This window comes from Apium graveolens, chromosome 9, assembly GCF_009905375.1.
Source record: "Apium graveolens cultivar Ventura chromosome 9, ASM990537v1, whole genome shotgun sequence".
In the NCBI taxonomy this organism is placed as follows: Eukaryota; Viridiplantae; Streptophyta; class Magnoliopsida; order Apiales; family Apiaceae; genus Apium; species Apium graveolens.
In genome coordinates, this window is record NC_133655.1 from 67,594,501 (window position 1) to 67,605,264 (window position 10,764).

General features: G+C 37.3%; 1 non-coding gene and 1 pseudogene across 1 annotated transcript; one reads left to right on the forward strand and one right to left on the reverse strand.

The window, feature by feature from the left end:
- Positions 1 to 241: 241 nt before the first annotated feature.
- Positions 242 to 3,990, forward strand: LOC141685298 (ABC transporter C family member 3-like; annotated as a pseudogene).
- A 3,750-nt stretch (positions 3,991 to 7,740) lies between these two features.
- Positions 7,741 to 7,847, reverse strand: LOC141687614 (small nucleolar RNA R71). The gene has a single exon (XR_012561105.1). It is a non-coding gene; the product is annotated as a small nucleolar RNA R71 (small nucleolar RNA).
- Between the last annotated feature and the right edge of the window lie 2,917 nt (positions 7,848 to 10,764).

Genomic DNA, 10,764 nt, shown 5'->3' on the forward strand with positions numbered 1-10,764 from the left:
GAAAAATCTTAAGTTTCAGAAATTGAAGTTGTGGCTGAAGAAGAGGTGCTGAAGGATGCCGAGGTAGAACCAAGGAAGAAAGTTGTTGTCAACACTCCTCTTGAGGGTAATACAGGGGAAAAACAGGTCTATCCTCCACCTCCTTTTTTTAAAAGGCTGCAGAAGCAGAAGTTGGATAAGCAATTTGCTAACACTACTAGAAATAGTGCCTACGACATCACCCATTTAATATCGGTTAGAAATGTCACGGATGATAAAAACAGTTCTAATATCGGTTACTTTAAAACCGATGTTAAAGGTATTGTAAGACATCAGTATCTAAACCAACCGATGTCTATAATCGTTTTAAAAAAAAATGCCCGCTTCTTTCTTTCCCCCGTAAATACACCAAAAAATTCCCTGTTAACCAAATTTTTTTATTTTCAGTTTCCCCCATTACCAAAACAGTTTCCCTCTCTCTCTCAGCTCTCTCATTCTCTCTTCTCTCTTCTTTCTTATCTCTTGTCTCTTCTCTCTCACTGTCTTGTCTCTCTTCTCTCTTCTCTCTTCTCTCTCATCTCTCACTATCTCTCTTCTCACTCACTCTCTTTAACCTAAAACCCCTAAAATTTATATGAATTAATAAACTCGATTAATTTATAAATCAAGGTCGATTGGTGCTGAAGAGCCTTGAAGGAAGTCTGGACTACTCGATTAGTGTGTGAAAAGTATTTTTTTGAATTTAATTTTAAATTTTTTGTTTTGATTTTAATCGAGTTTGTTTTTCCATTTTATGTTTTTTCGAGTTTGATTTTAGGTCTCTGGAGCTGGGTTTGGTTAATCTTTAAGTGGGTTTCGATTAGGTAAGATTTCATATGCATTTGTACGTTTTGTTACTTTAATAGATGCATGTGTTCCTCTTTGTTCTTGTTTAATTTTAATAGATGCATGTGTATGGATCCTATTTAGTTTATGTTGTGTATGTTCTTTTTCCTGTTCTGTTTAGTTTATGTTGTTTATGTTGTGTTCCTCATTGTATGTTCTTGTTCTTGTTCTTGCTTATGTTCTTGTTTATGTTCTTGTTTAGTTTAGGTGTGGAATTGTATATATGTAAACATGTGTAGTTGTAATAAGTAATTTATATGTTTAATTATGCGTGTTACAAGCATTCATATTACAAGCTTGATAGGGACGATATGTATTATGTTTTACTGTTATATATCTGATTTGGCATACATCATTTGACAAATTTTGTGTGACAGGAGTGCTTACTGGGTCTTCTGGAGTCGAAGACAGTGATTTATGTAACTCATCACGTTGAGTTTCTACCTGCTGTAGACCTCATCCTGGTGAGCTAGACTTTTTCTTTGTCTCCTTCATCATTATATGTGATGATACATTTTGAGATAATTCCATCTTATTAGGTTATGAAAGATGGTCGGATTACATAATCCGTAAAATATGGCAAATTACTTGATTCAGGGAATGACTTTATTGAACTTGTGGGTGCACATAAGACAGCTTTATCTGCACTCATCTCTTAAGATGCTGGGCCAGCTTCTAAATCTTCTAATCTCGGTGAGAATAGCAGTACAGGGAGTTTTTAGGCCTCGTAACAGACCGTAGATGTTCAGAGCGTTGAACCACCGGATGAAACAGTAGGAACGAAAGGACAGCTTATTAACGAAGAATAAAGGGAGAAAGGGAGAGTCGGTTTCTTAGTCTACTGGAAATATGTGACAACAGCATATCGCGGTGCACTCATACCCGTTATTCTGTTATCACAAGTTTTTTTTCAATTATTTCAGATTGGAAGTAATTACTGGAAGGCCTGGGCAACTCCTGTGTCAAGGAGTGTGGCTGCTGCAGTTAAAGTTTCAACTTTAATAATATTTTATGTAGCTTTGGCAATCGGAAGTTCTTTTTACATACTTGGAAGATACCTATCTCTTGCAATCGTTGGATACAAGACAGCAACACTGCTTTTCTACAAAATGCATGCTTGCATTTTTCGTGCTCCAATGTCTTTCTTTGATTCTACTCCAAGTGGACGCATCATAAATAGAGTAAGTGCATTGAACGGATGGTACATTTAATAGAAAAAAAGGATGTCTGTATAATTAACTTTTTTTTCAGGCATCTACAGACCAGAGCATGGTTAATTTGGACATGCCCAATCAAGTTGGTACATTTGCCTTTTCAGTTATACAACTTCTGGGGATTATTGCAGTAATGTCGCAGGTGGCATGGCAGGTCTTCCTAATTTTCTTTCACGTTATTGCAATTTGAATTCGGTTACAAGTACATTTATATCCCTTTTCTTAGTACTTGTTATTCGTTATTGCTGTAAGGATATTTGGTTGAGCGTTCTAAAAGAAAGAAAAATAAAATGATGTGAGCAATTCACCTCTACTCGTAGTTCTAAGTTTTTCATATCTCCTTGTGTAAACTTCAGTGTTGGTATAGAAAATATTCAGAAGCATACAAGTTTCGAGCATAGTTGTATTTTCCATAGTAACATGTCCTTTATCCTGAGCTGAATGTCATATTTTTATATTGCAGCAATATTATCTACATTCAGCACGTGAGCTGGCTCGTTTGGTTGGAGTGCGTCAAGCTCCAGTTATACAAAATTTTTCCGAAACAATCTCAGGATCAACCATGATTATGAGTTTTGATCAATAAAGCAGATTTCGGAAAAACAAATATAAAACTAATCGATGGAAGCTCTCGGCCAAAGTTTCACAGTTTTAGTGTAAGGGAGTGGCTGACCTTTCACTTGGATATATTGTCTTCTTTAACATTTGCATTCTCGTTAGTTTTCCTGATCTATGTTCCTCATGGAACAATAGATCCAAGTATGTGATTTGATTCTTGGTACTTCTCCATAGCATATAGTTCTTATTTTGCATCTGATTTTGCTCCTCCACATTCTAACTTTTTTTGCCAACGTTTGTGACATATCGGTTTGCAGGCATAGCAGTTACTTATGGCCTCAACCTAAACCAGTTACAAGCTTGGGTAATATGGAGCCTCTGTAATCTCGAGAATAAAATTATATCAGTTGAAAGGATGTTCCAATACACTTCAATCCCAAGTGAGCCTCCTCTTATCTTAGAATCAAATAGGCTAACTGATCACTGGCCATTGTATGGTAAAGTTGATGTCTATAACATACAGGTGTTTTTTTAATCTTTTACACCAACTTTTATGAATGCAATATGTGCATAATGGGTCTTTTTAAAAGTAATGGTCTTTTCATGGTTACAGGTTCGATATGCTCCTCATATGCCCCTCATTTTGAGAAGTCTTACTTGCACCTTTGAAGGAGGGATGAAGACTGGAATTGTAGGGAGAACCGGAAGTGATATCAACATATGTTTGATCGGATTACATGATATACGATCTAGATTAAGCATCATTCCTCAAGATCCAACTATGTTTGAGGGGACACTACGGAGCAACCTGGATCCTCTTAGAGACTATACCGATGAACAAATTTGGGAGGTGGGTTGGTGGCAAGTATTAATGTATTTCTAGCGTGGTGTACGTTGAAAATTCGATTATGTACAATACAATGCATATTAATTTCTGTAGTTCATTAAAAATTTCAGGTTCTCAACAAGTGCCAATTAGGAGATGAAGTAAGCAAGAAGGAAGGCAAGCTTGACTCTACAGGTCAGCTTCATATGACCCCTACAACATTATTTTTTCGAACTCATAAGCAAGCATAAATTGATAATGATTATTAGCCCAATGCTTGCAGTTTCGGAAAATGGGGAGAACTGGAGTGTAGGTCAGAGGCAGTTGGTATGTCTTGGTCATGTTCTAATTAAGAAAAGAAAAGTATTAGTTCTTGATGAGGCTATTGCATCAGTTGATACATCTACTGATAATATGATTCAGCAAACCCTGAGGGAACACTTCTCAGATTCTACAGTCTTAGCTATAGCACATAGAATAACATCGGTGCTTGAGAGTGATATGGTCCTTGTGTTAAGTAATGGTTAGTTTGATTTGCACTACTAAAAATAGTGGGTGACCAAGATCTGTTTGTTTTATATGACGGAAGAGCTTGACGAGGTGCGAATGGAGGCTGCAGAATATATCCAGGATTGATATGAAGTTTTTATTGACTTGATTTTTGCAAACTAGTAAGGGAACCATATGTTTTTGCAAACTTTATTGGTCTCTTATATTGGTAAATTTTATACGTATATTAAGTTGTATAAATTTTAGTTGGAATAAGGAGATGAATATGGATGGGTGGATTGGTTTTTGGTTGTAGATATGGATGTTGGTTGTTTGTTGGATGTCGGAATGGTTAGATGTAGTTATCGAAGAATGCGGTTGGATTTTGATTGTAGACATGCAAGTTGATTTAGTATATAATTTGGTTGTTTGTTGGATGTTCATTTGGTATTTTTGCTTTTTCTGGGTTTATGCACAAATGGACTGGCTTATTTTAAAAAAAATAAGAACTCAAACATCGGTTCTTGGTTCAACTAAAAACACATCACCAACTCAAACTAAAAATGATGTTTAAACCAACAAAACAAATTGAATTATTAAAAAGAAAATGATGTCTAAAATGTTAAAACACATCGTTTTGTGCAAGTATTTAAAAGTAAAACTATAGAAAATGATGTTAAAGTAGAAGTTTCACATCGCTTCCTCAAACAGAACTGATGTTATAATAAATGTCTAACATCGGTTTAGCAAATGAACCAATGTAAAATACAGACTAAGACTTCGATTTGTTTAAGCATCTAATGTCTATCAATTAAAAGTGCTTCCCTGTTATATGTTTAAAGTGCTATTTAACCTCCTAAATACCATTTTTGACAATCTAGTTTTAAAATTTTATTCAAAAAAAGGGCTAATTATACATCAGTTTGATAAAAAAACCGATGACTGTGTACATCTTTAACATCGGCTAAAAACCGATGTTAAAGACCCCTACCTTTCTCTACACATGCGAAGACATCTGTTTTTTTAAAAAGTCATCGGTTATTTTATAACCGATGTCTAAGGGCATTTTTCTAGTAGTGTAAGTTCTTGGAAGTTTTCAATAAACTTCACATCAACATACCTTTCGCTGAAGCTCTTGAACAGATGCCTAGCTATGCGAAATTTATGAAAGGTATTCTCTCAAGGAAAGTGAAGCTTGATGACTTAAAGACCATTGCGCTTACGGAGGAATGCAGTGTTATGCTGCAACAGAAGTTACCTCTGAAGCTTAAAGATCCTGGATGCTTCATTATTCCTTGCACCATCGGAAACTTATCCTTCGATAAGTGTTTATGTGATTTGAGAGCTAGCATCAATCTGATTCCTTAGTCTATCTTCAAGATGTTGGGTCTACTTGATCCAAAGCCTACATATATGTCCTTGCAGTTGGCCGATCATTTTATTACATATCCACGAGGAATTGTGGAGGATTGTTAAGCACAAAACACGCGCTAATAATTCACGCAAGTATACGCATTCGCAAGTAATATAGAATAAATTCTAGTTCATTCCCACAGAGACTCAGACTAATTATGTTCAATTAACACTTACTCACCAATGTATGATTACTTCTCAATGTCAAGACAATAACACTTAGATTTGATTAACTAATTATTAACTACAATTAACTATGAGAATTAAACACTTAATTGACACTTGAATTAATAATATTAAACACACATGAGATCATAAATTCATTAATACTTCCTTCAATAGTTATCTTTATTACCCTTAGCATGTAACGGTGATGATTGATAAGTGGATTTTATATCCACTTGGAATGCTTTATTACAAGCTTAAATTGGTGTTTTGGACTCAAGTTGTTGGTATTTTGATGTGTTTTTGTGTTAATGCATTTCAGGTATCAGTTAAATGAAGAAAAGAGCTTTTAAAGGAAATATGATTAAAAGTGATCAGAATTGGAAGCCAAGCCATTGTCAAGTTGTAGAGAATCTCAATAGCTTTGCATGGGCAGTTGAATCGCCTAATTCTGAGGAGTAGAACTCAAGTTATGGCCAAAACAAGATTCATTAGAATATTTTTCCCAGTCAGTAGCTGAGCGCCCGCTCAGCAGAGCTGAGCGCCCGCTCAGGAGAGCTGAGCGGCCGCTCAGGGCGTGCCTGGTCACTGATTTCGCTGAAAAAGCCTTTTTTGAGTGGAATTTGACGATTTTAAGGGTCCAGGTCCACTAGGGGCTTATATATACATAAAAAAAAGGGTTTTCATCATCCGGGAAGACTGGGATACCAAGGAGAAGACCTAGAAGCACAGAACAACTCCGAAAAAGAAGATCTTGTTTTCAACTTGTGATTCTTTGAATTAGTTGTAACTTTGGATGCTCGTTTTCCTTCTTGTTGAACCTAGATCTCGTTTATTCGTACTTTGATTATTATTTAGTTTATTAAGACCTTATTTATACCATGCTTTCATTGGAACCCATGGTGACGATGAGTTCGATTATGGGCTAATCGTTATCAGGATTCTAGCGGATTTACTTATGGATTTTAATAATTAAATTGTTTCGATATCTTGGTGTGTGGTGATTGATTGATATCCTAGTATTGGTTGTGCTTATTCGTCTTATGTGCGTAGCTAACATATAAGATAGAGTGTTAATGTCTATTGAAGCGAAAGTGAATATAGAGGTTTAGAACATGCCTTGCTAGCATAGGTTCATGTATGTGTATGCATGATTCGTAGGTAACTCTAACCGTTTTACTTGCCCTCTGTAATCATGATAGATAACTTGTTCTTAAACCGTTATGTTGTCAAATTCTATAGACATATAGGGTCTCAATATAATTGGTGCCTATTCAGCTTCTATCTCTTTTGTGGATGTCTGGTAGAATGGTACTCGTGCAACGAAAGTTGGCGTTTATCAGTTTCGTGTTATCTGATTAGTGTCATCACCATCACATGCTAAGGTTAAAAACAATAAGGCTATTGAATGAAGTATTTAATGAAGTTAGGATCTCATGTTTATAATATATAGTAATTCAACCTCAATTCTCTTAGTTAATGTTATTTAGTATAATCTCTTAGTTTAATAAAAACCCAATTTGTTACTTGTCTTAGCATTGAGCGATAACCATACATTGTTGCATAGGTGCATAAATTGAACTTAACCTAAACCAGTCTCTGTGGGAACGAATCTGATTTATATCTTATACTACTTGTGAACGCGTATACTTGCGTGAATATTAGCGCGTGTTTTCGCCCTAACAAGTTTTTGGCGCCGCTGCCGGGGACTCGGTGTTAATTTTTAGTTTATGTGCTTGTCATCAGTGGTCGTTAAAGTTCACTGACTCGGATTCTTTTACTTTCACAGTTTATTTGTTTGTGTTTCAGGTACTCATTACAATGGGAGATCCAGCAGCACGAACGAAAGCCTTGATGGACTTTTCTCAACCCAAGTGCAATGACATTCAATCTAGCATTGTTCGGCCAGTTATCACAGCTAATACCTTTGAGATCAAGCCTGGCATAATTCAATGGGTGCAGAATTCAATCCAGTTTGGGGGTTCTCCAACTGAAGATCCTAATATGCACATTAGGGACTTTATTGAGATCTGTGACACCTTCAGGTTCAATGGCATTTCCGAAGATGCTATTAAGCTAAGACTGTTTCCATTCTCTCTGAGGGACAAGGCTAAGAGCTGGTTACACTCTCTACCAGCTGGTTCGATTACTACTTGGGAGGATCTTGCTCAGAAATTCCTTACTAAATTCTTCCCTATGGCGAAGACAACTGCAATGAGGAACGCTATTACTCAATTTGTGTAGCAAACGGGAGAATCACTATGTGAAGCTTGGGAGTGCTATAAGGAGATGCTTAGGAAGTGTCCTCATCATGGAATTCCTGATTGGATGATCATCACTTGTTTTTACAATGGGTTGGGAGCACAGTCCAGACCCATGCTTGATGCAGCATCAGGCGGAGCATTATGTGCAAAGAGCTATGAGGAAGCTTATGATCTAATTGAACTGATGGCTACTAATGAATATCAGTATCCAACCCAGAGATGTCCACAGGGCAAGGTAGCAGGAGTTCTTGAGGTGGATACAGCTACGGCTATCACTGCTCAACTAAAGGCGTTGTCTATGAAGATCGATTATCTGGCTAACTATGGTGTTAAGCAGATAACCAGTGTTTGTGAGCTGTGTGCAGGTCCGCATGCAACAAAGCAATGCGCTATATCTAGTGACTCAGCTCAGTTTGTGAGCAACTTTCAGAGATCGCAACAGCCAGTTCCTGCCACTTATTATCCTGACAACTGGAATCATCCTAACTTCAGCTGGAGCAAAAATCAGAATGCGATGCAACAGCCATTCCAGCAGTTTGCAAATAAGCTATTTAACCCTCCTGGTTTTCAGCAACAATTTACACCAAGACAATAACTCCAACTTCAACAACAAACTAATGATGCAGGTCTATCTTCGAATGAAAAATCTGAATTGGAGGAGTTGAGGCTTATGTGCAAAAACCATGCTCTTATATGCCAAAGCCAGGCTGTTTCTATCCAGAATCTGGAGAACCAAATAGGGAAAATTGCTAATGCCTTATTGAATCGACCACCAGGAACGCTTCCTAGTGATACAAAAACAAATCCAGGCAAGAGGGAAGTTGGAGAACAGGTGAACGCCATCACCTTAAGGTCTGGAAAGGTCGCAAGCCCCCAAGTTCAGCAAGACGAAGAGCCTGAAAAGTCTCAAGTTCCAGAATCTGAAGTTTTGGCTGAAAAAGATGTGCAGAAGGAAGTAGAGGTGGAACCAAGGAAGACTACTGTGGAACACACTCCTCCTGAGGGTAATATAGGGGAGAAAAAGATCTATCCTCCACCTCCTTTTCCTAAAAGGCTGCAGAAGAAAAAGCTGGATAAGCAGTTTGAGAAGTTTCTGGAGGTGTTCAAGAAACTTCATATCAACATACCTTTCGCTGAAGCTCTTGAACAGATGCCTAGCTATGCGAGGTTTATGAAAGGTATTGTCACTCGAAAATTGAAGCTCGATGACTTAGAGACCGTTGCTCTAACGGAGGAATGCAGTGCTGTGCTGCAACAGAAGTTGCCTCCGAAGCTTAAAGATCCTGGGAGTTTCACTATTCCTTGCACCATCGGAAACTTGTTGTTCGACAAGTGTTTATGTGATTTAGGAGCTAGCATCAATCTGATGCCCTTATCTATCTTCAAGAAGCTTGGTCTGCCTGGTCCGAAACCAACATACATGTCATTGCAACTAGCTGACCGTTCCATCGCTTATCCACGAGGTATAGTAGAGGATGTCTTGGTCAAGGTGGATAAACTCTTCTTCCCTGCTGACTTTGTAATTCTTGATTTCGAGGAAGATAAGAAGATTCCAATTATCTTGGGAAGACCATTCTTGGCTACAGGCCGAACTATGATTGATGTGCAAAAAGGAGAGCTTTCGATGAAGGTTTATGATCAAAAGGTCACTTTTAATGTGTTCAAGGCAATAAAGTTACCCACAGAAACAGAATAGTGCTTTAAAATAGAGCGGGTCGACTCAGTTTTTGAAGATGAAGGAGGAGTAGAGCAACTGCAGGTTTTGAATGCACCTCCGTGGGAGAAGAAGTTGGATATGCCATTCGATTCTCTTGGGTTAGCAGAGCTGAAAATTTCTCAGGACCGTTTTGAACCATTTACTCAAGAAGCTCCCATACTTGAGCTCAACCGACAGCCAGATCACTTGAGTTATTCATTCTTAGGTGCACCCCCTGACAAGGGGTTGGGATATATCTTTGATTATGTAGAGGGTAGCCGAACGGATCCTCCAGTGCCTATAGAGGGTTCTTCTCATGTGCAGCAGGTAGTTGATAGGACTGGTGTTGGTGATGAGCAGTACATGCGAGTAATTAGGCGTATGGAGGCCATGCACGACATTCACCGTCATTTTGCTGAAGATTTGACACACGCTTTCGGTACTATTTTCCGAGACACTAGTGGCGAGGTTGATTGGCCACCTGATCCTCCACCCGACGAGGGTGAATCTCCCGCTAATTAGGTATGCCTGAAATCCTTATTATTACCTTCAATGAGGACATTGAAAATTTTAAGTTTGGGGGTGATAATGTATGGATTAGTAGTGTGTGTCCATATAGATTCATATAGATTCATGTTGCATGTTTAGTTGTAGTTCATTCATATTTTTATATGATTGTTCATTTAGGACATATTTGTTTATTTTTATGTAATTTAATATAGTTGCATTTGCATGCATATTTAGCATGATCCCTTAAGATGAACTATGATATTTGATAAGTTGATGTTGATTTCAGTGTGGTGATGACGAATAGAGGGATGTTTAAGTCCTAATGAATTGATTTGCATGCCAGAAACAAATATTTTTACAAAGTCTTATAGGGTTGCTTTTGAACTAGATCATGATCATACTTGTTTGTTGTTGAGATTTAATCACTTGGTTATATTTAGAATTTGTGATATTCTCGTAGTGACGTAAAAACACTGATTCTTTTTATCTGGAGAAAAACTTGGATTTCATTGCTAGTTGTTGTAAGGCTAGGTGTCAAATGGCTAGTAGCCGGCTCATATTTTTATGAGTAATCTAGGGTTGAATTAGATGGAGCGAAACACACTCATTTAGAAATTGTTGAAAAAAAAAGAAAAAAAAAGAAAAAGAGAAAAAAAAAAGAAAAAAAAGAAAGAAAAAAGTATGTGTTTATGCATAATTGATTAAGAGTGAGCTCTTTAATACTCGAGTTATTAAGTTTTAGTGGACTTTGTGCCTAGTGACCTA